Source organism: Panthera tigris, chromosome D1 (genome assembly GCF_018350195.1).
Source record: "Panthera tigris isolate Pti1 chromosome D1, P.tigris_Pti1_mat1.1, whole genome shotgun sequence".
Lineage (NCBI taxonomy): Eukaryota > Metazoa > Chordata > Mammalia > Carnivora > Felidae > Panthera > Panthera tigris.
In genome coordinates, this window is record NC_056669.1 from 34,947,722 (window position 1) to 34,963,461 (window position 15,740).

Here is a 15,740-nt window from a genome sequence, read left to right on the forward strand (position 1 = left end):
TCTTATACACTAACAATGAAGCAACAGAAAGACAAATAAAGAAACTGATCCCATTCACAATTGCACCAAGAAGCATAAAATACCTAGGAATAAATCTAACCAAAGATGTAAAAGATCTGTATGCTGAAAACTATAGAAAGCTTATGCAGGTAATTGAAGAAGATATAAAGAAATGGAAAGACATTCCCTGCTCATGGATTGGAAGAATAAATTATGTCAAAATGTTAATCCTACCCAAAGCTTCCTACACATTCAATGCAATCCCAATCAAAATTGCACCAGCATTCTTCTCGAAACTAGAACAAGCAATCCTAAAATTCATATGGAACCACAAAGGGCCCCGAATATCCAAAGTAATTTTGAAGAAGAAGACCAAAGCAGGAGGCATCACAATCCCAGAGTTTAGCCTCTACTACAAAGCTGTAGTCATCAAGACAGCATGGTATTGGCACAAAAACAGACACATAGACCAATGGAATAGAATAGAAACCCCAGAACTAGACCCACAAACGTATGGCTAACTAATCTTTGACAGAGCAGGAGAAAACATCCAATGGAAAAAAGACAGTCTCTTTAACAAATGGTGCTGGGAGAACTAGACAGCAACATGCAGAAGGTTGAAACTAGACCACTTTCTCACACCATTCACAAAAATAAACTCAAAATGGATAAAGGACCTGAATGTGAGACAGGAAACCATCAAAACCCTAGAGGAGAAAGCAGGAAAAGACCTCTCTGACCTCAGCCGTAGCAATCTCTTACTCGACACATCCCTAAAGGCAAGGGAATTAAAAGCAAAAATGAACTATTGGGACCTTATGAAGATTAAAAGCTTCTGCACAACAAAGGAAACAACCAACAAAACTAAAAGGCAACCAATGGAATGGGAAAAGATATTTGCAAATGACATAATGGACAAAGGGCTAATATCCAAAATCTATAAAGAGCTCACCAAACTCCACACCCGAAAAACAAATAACCCAGTGAAGAAATGGGCAGAAAACATGAATAGACACTTCTCTAAAGAAGACATCCGGATGGACAACAGGCACATGAAAAGATGCTCAATGTCGCTCCTCATCAGGGAAATACAAATCAAAACCACACTCAGATATCATCTCACGCCAGTCAGAGTGGCCAAAATGAACAAATCAGGAGACTATAGATGCTGGAGAGGATGTGGAGAAACGGGAACCCTCTTGCACTGTTGGTGGGAATGCAAATTGGTGCAGCCACTCTGGAAAACAGTGTGGAGGTTCCTCAGAAAATTAAAAATAGACCTACCCTATGACCCAGCAATAGCACTGCTAGGAATTTACCCAAGGGATACAGGAGTACTGATGCATAGGGGCACTTGTACCCCAATGTTTATAGCGGCACTCTCAACAATAGCCAAATTATGGAAAGAGTCTAAATGTCCATCAACGGATGAATGGATAAAGAAATTGTGGTTTATATACACAATGGAGTACTACGTGGCAATGAGAAAGAACGAAATATGGTCCTTTGTAGCAATGTGGATGGAACTGGAGAGTGTGATGCTAAGTGAAATAAGGCATACAGAGAAAGACAGATATCATATGGTTTCACTCTTATGTGGATCCTGAGAAACTTAACAGAAACCCATGGGGGAGGGGAAGGAAAAAAAAAAGAGGTTAGAGTGGGAGCGAGCCAAAGCATAAGAGACTCTTAAAAACTGAGAACAAACTGAAGTTTGATGGGGGGTGGGAGGAGGGAGGTGGGTGATGGGTATTGAGGAGGGCACCTTTTGGGATGAGCACTGAGTGTTGTATGGAAACCAATTTGACAATAAATTTCATATATTGAAAAATAAATAAATAAAAATAAAATAGATTTTTTACAGGCAAAAAGAAAAAAAAAAAAAGAACCTGTTGCCTTAACCCCAGATAACAAAAGTTTTCTTCAAAAAGTATTATTGTTCTATGGTTTCTATTTGGAGATATGATTCATTTTATTTATTCATTTTTTAATTTTTTTCAAAGTGTGATTTTTTAATTATTTTTTAAATTTTTTTAAATTTATTTTTGAGACAGAGAGAGACAGAGCATGAACGGGGGAGGGTCAGAGAGTGAGGGAGACACAGAATCTGAAGCAGGTTACAGGCTCTGAGCTGTCAGCACAGAGCCCCACGCAGGGCTCGACTCACGGACCATGAGATCATGACCTGAGCCGAAGTCAGACGCTTAACCGACTAAGCCACCCAGGGGCCCCGATATGATTCATTTTAATTAATATTTGTATAATATAAGTAGTGGTTAAAATTTATTTAAGTCATGGTTCTTTTATTTGCACAAGAATGCCCAATCTTTCCAAAGTAATTTGTTGAGAGATTATCCTTTCTACATTCAATTGCCTTTTAAACATTGTCAAAAATAAAATGGTCATGTTTGTATCAGTCTGTTTCTGGACTCTATGTTCCATTGATCTATGTTTATAGTCTTTTGCTGATACAACACTGCCTTGATTATTTGCAGCTTAATATTAATTCTTAAAGCCAGATAGTGTGATCTCTTCTATTTTTTTTTTTCAAAATGGTTTGAAAGACCATTCTTTGCCTTCCATATAAATTTTAGGGTCAATTGTCTATATCTAAAATTCTCATACTGGAATTTTGATTGGAATTGGATTAAATCTATCTATCACATTAGGAGATAATTGGCATGTTAAATATTTTGAGGCTTTATCCAAGACAGAAATATGTCTTTCCAATAATTTAGGTCTCATTTTATTCCTTTCATTGGTGTTTGATCGTTTTCAACCTATAGACCTTCAACCTATAAATTTGATATATACTAACATATTTTATTTTTGGAAACTATTGTTAATAATATTTTTCCCTAAATTTGGTTTTAAATAATTCATTGTTACTATATATAAATATGATTTTGTGTGTGTGTGGGGGGTTGACTTTATATCCTGCAACATTGCTCAAATTATTTATTAGTTCTAGGAAAATTTCAAAAAGATTCTCTGGGTTTTCTAAGTAGGGAATCTTATTGTTTGCAAATAAGCATATGTTTATATCTTCACTTACAACCTGTATGGAGTTTACTCCTTTTTTTAAATTTATTTCATTGCTAGGATTTACATTATTATGTAGCATAACAGTAGAGAGTGCAGACAACCTTGCCTTGTCTCAAGTGTTAGAGACAAAGCATCCATTCTCTCTCATCAGGAAATATGATAAATGTTAGCTAAGTCTTTGTTTTTTAGATGCTTATTATCATCTCTGTGAATTTGTCAAAGACTCTGGTTCTAAAATTCTCTTTTGTCTAGCAAGACAGCCAGACTCAAGATGAAAAGCGAGAGATGGCTAATGTCTGGGAAAAGACCAGAGCCCTGAATAAGGGTCCTTGCTCCATTTTTATCAGGATCAGAAGGCTTACAAACATAGTGATGGATGTGCACAGATACAATGAATCTGTGAACATTAACTCGTGGACACGAGGGAAAGGGGGTCTTGAAGATATTCCAGGTTAGGGGTTTGGGTTAGTACAAAACAAAATCCTGGCACCGGGCAGTCTGGTGGAAGGTTCTTTACAGCAGACATGAGGCACCACCTCTGTTTATCTTAGTTAGCCTAGGGGATGAGACAGGTAGGACAAATAACCTCAGAGTTAACAAGGCACCTTTATTTTGTTAACCATTTCTGCTCTGGGCAACTTCACCTTTAGTGCAGACAAGTGGTCTATAGCCCAATTTACCTGTTTACCTAACTTGGTCCTTTCTTCCTGTGAAAGCAGCTTTCTGCTATAGTACTAAATCGGGGGGTGCTTTCTCCTTGAATATCTAATCTTGTTTATTTCATACACCTATGTTCTATATTGGTGCCTTTGTACCTCCCTATTCTGGGGACTTTGTCCCTCCCTTTATATTCTGGGGGCTCTGCATCTACTCTCTATTCTGGGGTGCCTTTGCACCTCCCTACTATGGGATGCTCAAACTTATTTACTCAAACTCAGATGTGAGCATTCTATGACTTTGTACTTCTTTATGCCTTGTTAACCCATTGCTGTAAGCCTGGGGGATTCCTAAGCTTATTCCCTACAGGAATTTTCTTAGTTTGTTAATTTGTTGAGGTGTTAATAAAGAATGGATTTTTAATTTTGTCAAATGTCTTCTTTTCTCTGATCAATTGATATGTTCTTGTGTACCCTGCAACTTTACTGAATTCATTTATTAGTTCTAACAGTTTTGTGGTTGAGTCTTTAAGGTGTTCTATATATAAGTGATGTGATCTGCATATTGAGGTGTTTTATTCCTCCCTTCTGATTTGGATGACTTTTATTTCCTTTGGTTGCCTAATGCCTGTGGCTAGGATTTCCCATACTATGTTGAATAAATGTAGTGAAAGTGGACATCCTTGTCTTATTCTTGATGTTAGAAGAAAAGATTTCAACTTTACACCATTGAGTATGATGCTAGCCTTGGACTAGTCATATATGCCCTTAAAAATGTTGAGGAACATTCCCTCTATATCCATTTTGTTGAAGTTTTTATCATAAATGAATTTTGAATTTTTGGTGCTCTGTCTGCATTTATTGAGATAATCATATAATTTTTACTTTTCATTTTATTAATATGGTGTATCACATTGATTAATTTGCAGATATTGAACCATTTTTGCATCCCTGAAATAAATTTTACTTAGTCATGTTTTATAATTCTTTTAATGTCCTGTTGAATTCAGTTTACTAATATTTTACAGAAAATTTTTGCATCTATGTTCATCAGCGATATTGACTTGTAATTTTATTTTTTTCAGTGTCCTTGTCTGGTTTTGGTCAGGGTAATGCTGTCCTCATAAAATGATTTTGGAAGTGTTCCATCACCTTTCATTTTTGGAAGAAGTTGACAAGGATTGGTATAAATTCTTCTTTAAATGTGTGGTAGAATTCACCAGTGATACTGTCTACTCACAGATTTTGTTGTTGTTCAGAGATTTTTGATTACTGACTTGATCTCTTTATAATAATTGATCTACTGAGATTTTTATTTCTTTATAGTTCTGTCTCGATAAGCTGTAAGCTTGTAGGAATTCATTCATTTCTTCCAAGGAATGAAATTTGTTTGTGCATAATTGTTTATAGTAGTCTTTTTAAGATCCCATGTAGTGCTGTGGTATAAGTTGTAATGTCTCCTCTTTCATTTTGAGTTTTATTTGAATCCTCTCTTTTTTATTATTATTTTTATTATTATTATTTTTTTAACTTTTCCAGCCTTGATGGAGGGGTCCCCTATTGGAGATGATCCTGGCCCAAGCACTTGGCTGCCAATCAAACTTTTCTGATTGCACACAGTGCTTTTTTTTGTTTTGTTTCGTTTTTTGTTTTTTTTTTGTTACTGGCTCCCAATAGTTGAAGATGTGCCAATACATACCCATGCCCCAAAGGGGAAGATCTCAGTCAGCATCTTGATGGAGGTTGATTGGAAGGTGAACCTTCAGGCAGCAGATTTTTAAGTAATTAAATAAGCTTCTTTCAGGGAAAAACTGTGGAATTGGCATTTCTATCTGCTCTTCTACGCTGATTCCGGAGGTAGGGAGGTGGGGTGATGGCCACAGTGAGTCCTTATAAGCCTACTGAGAACTGTCTCTTTATTTGCTATAGTCCTGTCAACCTCATAGATGCAAGCAAGTCCCATTGGTTTTCAGTAATAAATGTTTGTAGTCCACCCCTCAGGTGGGAAGTTAGGGTGCTAAATGTTGAGTCCAAAACTTTTGGTTTTGAATTATCCTCAGGAAGAAACGGAGAATTGTTACTTTCATTCTGATTATAAGTCACTCTTCTAGGGCTGGGATTTATATAGCAAGTATGTGTCTCAGGCTTTCCTATCCACTTTGATGTGGGAATTTTTTTCCTTTGCCTAATTTGTTGGAGTCACTCAGCTATTTGCTGGATTTCATTCAGGGGGAATTACTCCATGTGTAATTGTAGATTTGTTGTGTCCAGGCAAAGAGGTAAGATTAGGAACCTCCTATGTCACCATCTTTGACGAATATAATTTTCCTCTATCATGTTTGTTTGCTTTCATTTGTCTCTTTTTCATTCACTCTCTGTCTCACTCTCCCTTCCTCTCCCACCTTTCCTGTTATCTTTTAGATTGTTTGAACACTTTTCAGTATTTATCTTTATTTTTTATTATATAAATATGTATAAACATTTTCAGTAGTTGTTTCAGGTATTACAATATATATACTTAAAATTCCTCAGTCTACGTGGAAACTTTACCATTATTTAGGTTGCTTATCCTCCTCCTCTATTTGACAGTTGTCTATGTATTACATCTATGCAAATTAAAAATCTCATTATACAATATTTAAATTTTTTAATCAACTTTCAAATGTATTTTTAAAACTTCAAGAGGATGGGGTGCCTGGGTGACTCAGTGGATTGAGCACCTGACTCTTGATTTTAGGTCAGGTCATGATGCAGGGTTTGAGCTCCGCACTGAGTGTAGTCTGCTTAGGATATTCTCTCTCTCTCTCTCTCTCTCTCTCTCTCCTCCTCCTCCTCCTCCTCCTCCTCCTCCTCTCTCCCCTTCATTCTGCCCCTCTCACCTGTTCATGCTTTCTCTCTCTAAAATAAAAATAAATAAAAAAATAAAATAAAAATTCAAGAGTAAAATAAGAGTTTTTAAACATTTATCCATATATTTACTGCCACTGTTCTTCCCTCTTCATTCCTTATGTTCTAGTTTCCTTTGGAATCATTTCCTTTTTGTCTCTTGAAGCTTTCTTTTGTAATTCTTTTTTTTTTTTGGTAACTTGGTTTATTTTTTATTTTTTTTTTAATTTACATCCAAATTAGTTAGCATAGTGCAACAATGATTTCAGGAGTAGATTCCGTAGTGCCCCTTACCCATTTAGCCCATCCCCCCTCATGCAACCCCTCCCATAACCCTCAGTTTGTTCTCCATATTCATGAGTCTCTTCTGTTTTGTCCCCCTCCCTGTTTTTATATTACTTCTGTTTCCCTTCCCTTATGTTCATCTGTTTTGTCTCTTAAAGTCCTCACATGAATGAAGTCATGTGATTTTTATCTTTCTCTGACTGACTAATTTCACTTAGCATAATACCCTCCAGTTCCATCCACATAGTTGCACATAGCAATATTCCACTCTTTTTGATTGCCCAGTAATACTCCATTGTGTATATATATATATATATATATACCACATCTTCTTTATCCATTCATTCATCGATGGACATTTGGGATCTTTACATACTTTGGTTATTGTTGATAGTGCTGCTACAAACATGGGCTACATGTGTCCTTTCAAAACAGCACACCTGTATCCCTTGGATAAATGCCAAATACTGCAATTGCTGGGTCGTAGGATAGTTCCATTTTTAGTTTTTTGAAGAACCTCCATACTGTCTTTCAGAGTGGCTGCACCAGCTTGCATTCCTACCAACAATGCAGAGATCCTCTTTTTCCACATCCTTGCCAACATCTGTTGTTCCCTGAGTTGTTAATGTTAGCCATTCTGACAGGTATAAGGTGGTATCTCATTGTGGTTTTGATTTGTTTTTCCGTGATAATGAGTGATGTTGAACATTTTTCATGTGTTGGTTGGCCATCTGGATGTCTTCTTTGGAGAAATGTCTATTCCTGTCTATTCGTGTTTTTTGCCCATTTCTTCACTGGATTATTTGTTTTTTGGGTGTTGAGTTTGATAACTTCTTTATAGATTTTGGATACTAACCCTTTATCTGATATGACGTTTGCAAATATCTTCTCCCATTCTGTCGGTTGCCTTTTAGTTTTGCTGATTGTGTCCTTCACTATGCAGAAGCTTTTTATTTTGATGAGGTCCCAGTAGTTCATTTTTGCTTTTGTTTCCCTTGCCTCTGGAGATGTGTTAAGTAAGAAGTTGCTGAGGCCAAGATCACAGAGGTTTTTGCCTGCTTTCTCCTCGAGGATTTTGATGGCTTCCTGTCTTACATTGAAGTCTTCCATCCATTTTGAGTTTATTTTTGTGTATGGTGAAAGAAAGTGGTCCATGTTCATTATTCTGCATGTCGCTGTCCTGTTTTCCCAGCATCACTTGCTGAAGAGACTGTCTTTATTTCATTGGATATTCTTTCCTGCTTTGTCAAAGATTAGTTGGCCATAAGTTTGTGGGTCCATTACTGGGTTCTCTCTTCTGTTCCATTGATCTGAGTGTCTGTTTTTATGCCAGTACCATACTGTCTTGATGATTACTGCTTTGTAGTATGGCTTGAAGTCTGAGATTGTGATGCCTCCTGCTTTGGTTTTCTTTTTCAAGATTACTTTGGCTATTCAGGGCCTTTTCTGGTTCCATACACATTTTAGGATTATTTGCTCTAGCTCTGTGAAGACTGCTGGTGTTATTTTGATAGGGATTGTATTGACTATGTAAATTGCCTTGGGTAGTATCAACATTTTAACAATATTTGTTCTTCCTATCAAGGAGCATAGAATCATTTTTCATTTTTTTGTGTCTTTTTCACTTTCTTGCATAAGCTTTCTATAATTTTCAGTGTATAGATTTTTCACCTCTTTGGTTAGATTTATTCCTAGGTATTTTATGGGTTTTGGTGCAACTGTAAATGGGATCGATTCTTTGATTCTCTTTCTGTCCCTTCATTGATGGTGTATAGGAATGCAACCGATTTTTGTCCATTGATTTTATATCCTGCAACTTTGCTGAATTCATGAATCAATTATAGCAGTTTTTTGGTGGAATCTTTTGGGTTTTTCATATAGAGTATCATGTCATCTGTGAAGAATGAAATATTGACCTCCTCCTGGCCTATTTGGATGCCTTTTATTTCTTTGTGTTGTCTGATTGCAGAGGCTAAGACTTCCAATACTATGTTGAATAACAGTGGTGAGTGTGGACATCCCTGTCTTGTTCCTGACCTTAGGGGGAACGCTCTCGGTTTTTCCCCATGAGAATGATATTAGTGTTGTGTTGTTCATATATGGCTTTTATGATCTCGAGGTATGCTCCTTCTATCCCTACTTTCTTGAGGGTTTTTATCAAGAAAGGATGCTGCATTTTGTCAAATGCTTTCTCTGCATCTATTGAGAGGATCATACGTTTCTTGTCCTTTCTTTTATTGATGTGATGAATCACGTTGTTTTGCAGATATTGAACCAGCCCAGGTATAAAGCCCATTTGGTTCTGGTGAATAATTTTTTTAATGTATTGTAGGATCCAGTTGGCTGATATCTTTTGAGGATTTTTGCATCCATGTTCATCAGGGAAATTGGTCTTTAGTTCTCCTTTTTAGTGGGGTCTCCGGTTTTGGAATCAAGGTAATGCTGGCTTCATAGAAAGAGTTTGGAAGTTTTCCTTCCATTTTTATTTTTTGGAACACCTTCAAGAGAATAGGTGTTACCTCTTCCTTAAATGTTTGGTAGAATTCCCCTGGAAATCCATCTGGCCCTGGACTCTTGTGTTTTGGCAGATTTTTGATTACTAATTCGATTTCCTTACTGGTTATGGGTCTGTTCAAATTTTCTATTTCTTCCTGTTTCAGTTTTGGTAGTGTATATGTTTCTAGGAATTTGTCCATTTCTTCCAGATTGCCCATTTTATTGGCAGATAATTGCTCATAATATTCTTTTATTATTGTTTTCATTTCTGCTATGCTGGTTGTGATCTCTCCTCTTTCATTCTTGATTTTATTTATCTCAGTCCTTTCCTTTTCCTTTTTTGATCAAATTGGCTAGTGGTTTATCAATTTTGTTAATTCTTTCAAAGAACCAGCTTCTGGTTTCATTGATCTGTTTTACTGTTTTTTTAGTTTTGATAGCATTAATTTCTGCTCTAATCTTTATTATTTCCTGTCTTCTTCTGGTTTTGGGTTTTATTTGCTGTTCTTTTTCCAGCTCCTTAAGGTGTGAGGTTAGGTTGTGTGTCTCAGATCTTTCTTCCTTCTTTAGAAAGGCCTGGACTGCTATATACTTTCCTCTTATGACCATCTTTGCTGTGTCCCAGAGGTTTTGGGATGTGGTGTTATCATTTTCATTGACTTCCATATACTTTTTAATTTTCTCTTTAACAGCTTGGTTAGCCCATTCATTATTTAGTAGGATGTTCTTCAGCCTCCAAGTATCTGTCACTTTTCCAAATTTTTTCTTGTGGCCGATTTCGAGTTTCATAGTGTTGTGGCCTGAAAATATGCACAGTATGATCTCGATCTTTTCGTACTTACTTAGGGCTGATCTGTGTCCCAGGACATAGTGTCTTCTGGAGAACATTCCATGTGCTCTGGAGAAGAATGTGTATTCTGCTGCTTTAGGATTAAATGTTCTGAATATATCTGTTAAGTCCATCTGGTCCAGTGTGTCATTCAAAGCCACTGTTTCCTTATTGATTTTTTTATTAGAAGATGTGTCCATTGCTGTGAGTGGGGTGTTGAAGTCTCCTACTATTATGGTATTACTGTCAATGAGTTTCTTTATGTTTGTTAATAATTGATTTATGTATTTGGGTGCTCTATATTTGGTGCATAAATGTTTAAAATTGTTAGGTCTTCTTGGAGGATAGACCCCTTAATTATGATATAATGCTCTTCTGCATCTCTTAATACAGTCTTTATTTTAACATCTAGCTTGTCTAATATAAGTATGGCTACTCCAGCTTTCTTTTGTTGACCATTAGCATGACAGATTGTTCTCTATCCCCTTATTTTCAATCTGAAGTTGTCTTTAGGTCTAAAGTGGGTCTCTTGTAAACAGCATATAGATGGATCTTGTTTTCTTATCCATTCTGTTACCCTATGTCTTTTGATTGAAGTATTGAGTCCATTGACGTTTAGAGTACTGAAAGATATGCATTAATTTCCATCATGTTGCTTGTAGAGTTGGAGTTTCTGGTGGTGTTCTCTGGTCCATTCTAATCTTTGTTGCCTTTGGTATTTATTTATTTATTCATTTATGTATATATACAGATAGATAAATATATATATATATATATAATGTAAATATATATATATATATAAAATATATCTATATCTATATCTATATATATATTTTCATTGTTTCTCCCCTCAAAGAGTCCCCCTTAATATTTCTTGCAGGACTGGTTTAGAGGTCACAAATTCCTTTAATTTGTGTTTGTCTGGAAAACTTTTAATCTCTCCTTCTATTTTGAATGACAGCCTTACTGGATAAAGAATTCTTGCCTGAATATTTTTCTGATTCAGCACATTGAATATATCCTGCCACTCATTTCTGGCCTGTCAAGTTTCTGTGGATAGGTCTGCTGCAAACCTGATCTGTCTTCCCTTGTAGGTTAGGGACTTTTTTTTTCCCTTGATGCTTTCATGATTCTCTCCTTGCCTGAGTATTTTGTGAATTTGCTAAGATAGGCATTGTTGATGGTCGGTTTTTGTTGAATCTAATGGGGGGTCCTCTGTGCTTCCTGGATTTTGATGTCTGTTTTTTTTCCCAGGTTAGGAAAGTTTTCCACTATGACTTGTTCACATAACCCTTCTGCACCCATTTGTCTCTGTTTCTCTTCTGGGACTCCTAAGATTCTGATATTGTTCCTTTTTAATGAATCACTGATTTCTCTAATTCTTAACTCATGCTCTTTTGTCTTAATCTCCCTCTTTTTTTCTGCTTCATTATTCTCTATAAGTTAGTCCTAAATATTGCTGATTCTCTGTTCTGCTTCATCCATCCTTGACGCCATTGCATCCATCTGTGATTGCAGCTCAGTTATAGCATTTTTTATTTCATTATGATAATTTTTTCTTCTTTTATCTCTGCAGAAAGTGATTCTAATCTATTTTTGACTCCAGCTAGTATTCTTATTATCGTGGTTCTAAATTCTGGTTCAGACATCTTGCTTGTATCTGTGTTGGTTAAACCCTGGCTGTCATTTCTTCATGCTCTTTCTTTTGGGGTGAATTCCTTCGTTTTGTCATTTTGAAGGGAGAAAAGGAATTAATGAGGTAGAAATTAAAATAAAAAATTTAAAACACACACACATACGAAAAATAAATCTAATAAATGATGCTAGATCCTGGGTGTATTTTGGTCCAGTGTTGAAAGTAGTTTGACAGATTAGAGGGAAAAAAAGGAGGGGAGAAAATTGTATGAGAATTTGAAAAAATGAATACTCTGAAGTAGACTAAAATGAGATAATGGGAGTAAAATAGAATTTGGAAAAATTTACACAAAAGTAAAGAATATGGTAGGAAAAAATTAAAGAAAAATATTTTTAATAAAAATTAAAAATAAAAATGATTTTTTCTCTTTCTGTATTCAAGAAAAAGAAAAGAAATGAAAAATTGGAAAAAGAAAAAACAAATCATTTGAAAATTTGAAAAAGTGAATACACTGTAGTAGACTAAAATAAAATGATGGAAGTAAAATAGAATTTGAAAAAAAATACATAAAAGCAAAAATATAGTAAAAAAATTAAAGAAAAATATTTGTAACAGAAATTTAAAGTAAAAATGAAGTTTTTCACTTTCTGCATTCAAGAAAAAGAAAAGAAACAAAAAAAAGAGAGAAAAGAAAAATAAAAAAGAAAACAAGAAAATTGAAAATTTTAAAAAGTGAATACACTGAAGTATTCACTGCACTAAAATAGAATGATGGAAATAAGAAAGAATATGAAAAAATTTACACAAAAGTAAAAAATATAGTAAAAAATTAAAAAATATTTTAAATAAAAATTGAAAATAAAAATGAATTTTTTTCTCTTTATTCAAGAAAAAGAATAGTGTAAATGAGAAAAGAAAGAAAGAAAGAAAGAAAGAAAGAAAGAAAGAAAGAAATTGAATAGATGGACCTGCTAACAGATTGAAATAGGACTGAAATTACTTGGTTTTCCCCTAGAAGTCAGACAAACTAAGTAGGAGGTGAGACTTATGTTCTTGAAGAGGGAGGTTGGCCCAGTTGGGCGGAGCTCAGTATAACAGCTCCGTTCTCCACTAGATGACCCCTGCTAGCCTACTGGTGTGGATTGTTGCAGTACTTGCAGGTGCGTATGCGCGTGTGCAGTAGTGATGACAATGAGGTCACCCAGCTACCCAGTCTCTAGTGTGGAAACTGTTCTTTCTAATCAGCAATTGCACACCCATCCTCTGTCTTCAGCTTTCCTCCACTCCCTGCTTCTTCACTGTCCATGACCAAGCCCCAGGCAATGCCTCTCTCCTGAGTTTTTGTCAGATGCAGCTGTTTTCCCTGGCCCCTTATTTCTGAAGGACTGCGGCTTTGACCGTTCCACCCCTCCGCAGGAAGGTCTCAGGGAGGATTGGCCAAATGAGCAATGGCTGAATTCCTGCTGCACCCAAGAATGCTTGCTGGACCCTGCTGCTGCCGATGGCCCAGGACTGCGGCCAGGTGCCAGCCCGCCCCAGAAAAAGTTCGTGAGATAGTGTAGCAGCAGCATTTCAGGGATTATGGACAATCACAACACACATCTGGCATCAGGCTTCACCCGTAATGACCTTGTTCCTGCACCAGCAAATGTGGCCATTTTCTGGGGTCTGCAGGGACCAGGTGGCTTCAACAGTCTCTATCAAATGTCCTTCCAGCAGTGGAACCGCTTTTCCCTGTGTGGCCTGAGAACCTCCCGGACCCCACTCTCTTCCTGGGGATTCACCCTTCCCACCAGAGCACCACCAGGTATAGAGCTGCAGAGTTGCAGACTTTGCACTCCCCTTGTTTACAGTCTTAATGGAATTTAAACTGTCTCCTTTCTCCTTTCTCCCTTTTTAGTTTAGTCCCTGCAGCTGTTTCCAATTTTCCACTTTCTCTCCAGGTGCTTATGGGGAGGGGTCCTTTTCCTGTATTCTCTCCCCCCCATTTCCATCCTCCCTCTGCACGAAGAAGCGGCTCCCTGCCCTCCGCGGCTTCTCTCTCCCCAAGTTCACCTCTCCACACCATATACCTGCTGAATTCTGTGGTTCAGGTTGTGCAGATTGCTGTGTTAATCCTCCAATCAGTTTTCTAGGTGTGTAGGATGGTTTGGTGTTGGTCTTGGTACTTTATGGATGCGAGACACAAAAAACTTCCATGCTGTTCCGCCATCTTGGTTCTTTCCACCTCTTTTGTAATTCTAACGGAGAGTTTTGCTGGCAACAAATTCTTAGTTTTATTTAATCTTAGAGTATCTCTATTTCTCTTATTTTTATGAAGCATATTTAAACTGTTTCTAGATTCATGTAATGACAATTCTTTTCTTCTAGAACAAGAAAAATTCTGTGCTATTTCCTCTGGCTTCCCTGATTTATAATAAGAAATCTACAAACATTCTTCTTGTTGTTCTCCTATAGGTAACATGTTTCTTTTCTCTGACTGCTTTCAAGAGTTATTCCATTTGCATTTTAGCAGTTTGCTTATGATGTGTCTGAGCATGAAATTTTGAGTTTAAATTCTTTGAGGTTTCCTGAGATTTTTTAATATTCTGTCACCAAAATCACAAAGATTTTAGTCTCTGTTTCTTTAAGCCTATTTTCAATGCACAATATTTCTCCTTTTCTTCTGGGACTCTAAGGAACCACATGGCAAACTTTGTTTTCAAAGAGGGGAGTCTCAGTGTTTTTTTTTTCTTTTTTGCTTGTTTGTTTTGTTTTGTTTTTTAGTTTTTTATTCTCTTTCTTGTACAAAACGAATACTTTCTACTGATTTAACTTCAGGTTTGCTGATTCTTCTATCATCTCTATTGTGCCTTGAGTCAATCCAGTGAGGTTTTCCCTCTCTTTTTAAAGTTTGAGTTATTGTACTTTTCAGTAATAAAATTTTTGTTTGACATATATTTTGTACATTCTATTTTTCTTTTTCTTTCAAGAATGTTCCTGATTGCTTATTTCTTCTTAATTTAAATCTAAGTTGGTTAACGTATAATGTAATAGTGACTTCAGGAATACAATTGAGTGATTCATCACTTGTATGTAACACCCAGGGCTCATCCCAACAACTGTCCTTTTCAATGCCCCTTGCCAATTTAGTCCTTCCTCCCACCTAACAAACCTCCAGCAACCCTCAGTTTTCTCTCTGTGTTCAAGAGTCTCTTATGGTTTGTTGCCCTCTCAGTTTTCATCTTACTTTTCCTTCCCTTCCTTTATGTTCATCTGTTTTGTATCTTAAATTCCAAATGAGTGAAAATCATATGATATTTGTCTTTCTGACTGACTTAATTCACTTAGAAAAATACCCTCTAGTTCCATCCACATTGTTGCAAATGGCAAGATTTCATTATTTTTGACAACCAAGTAATATTCTGTTATATATATATATATATATATATATATATATATGAGTATATATAGTCATCATTTATATGTTATATATGTTATCTATAATATATATATCATGTTATATATGTTATATATGTATATCATGATATATATATGTGTGTGTGTGTGTGTATATATATATATATATATATATTCATCAGTTGATGACATTTGTGTTTTTGCCATACTTTGGCTATTGTTTATAGTGCCACTATAAATATTGGAGTGCTTGTGCATCTTTGAATCAGCATTTTTGTAACCTTTAGATAAAGACATAATAGTGTAATTGCCGGGTCGTAGGGTAGTTATATGTTTAATTTTTGAGGAACCTCCATACTGTTTTCCAGAGTGGCTGCACCAGTTTGCATTCCCATCAGCAGTGCAAAAAGGTTCCTATTTCTCTGCATCCTTGCCAACATCTGTTGTTTTCTTAGTTAAGTTTAGCCATTCTGACAGGTGTGGTTTTGATTTGTATTTATCTGTTAAT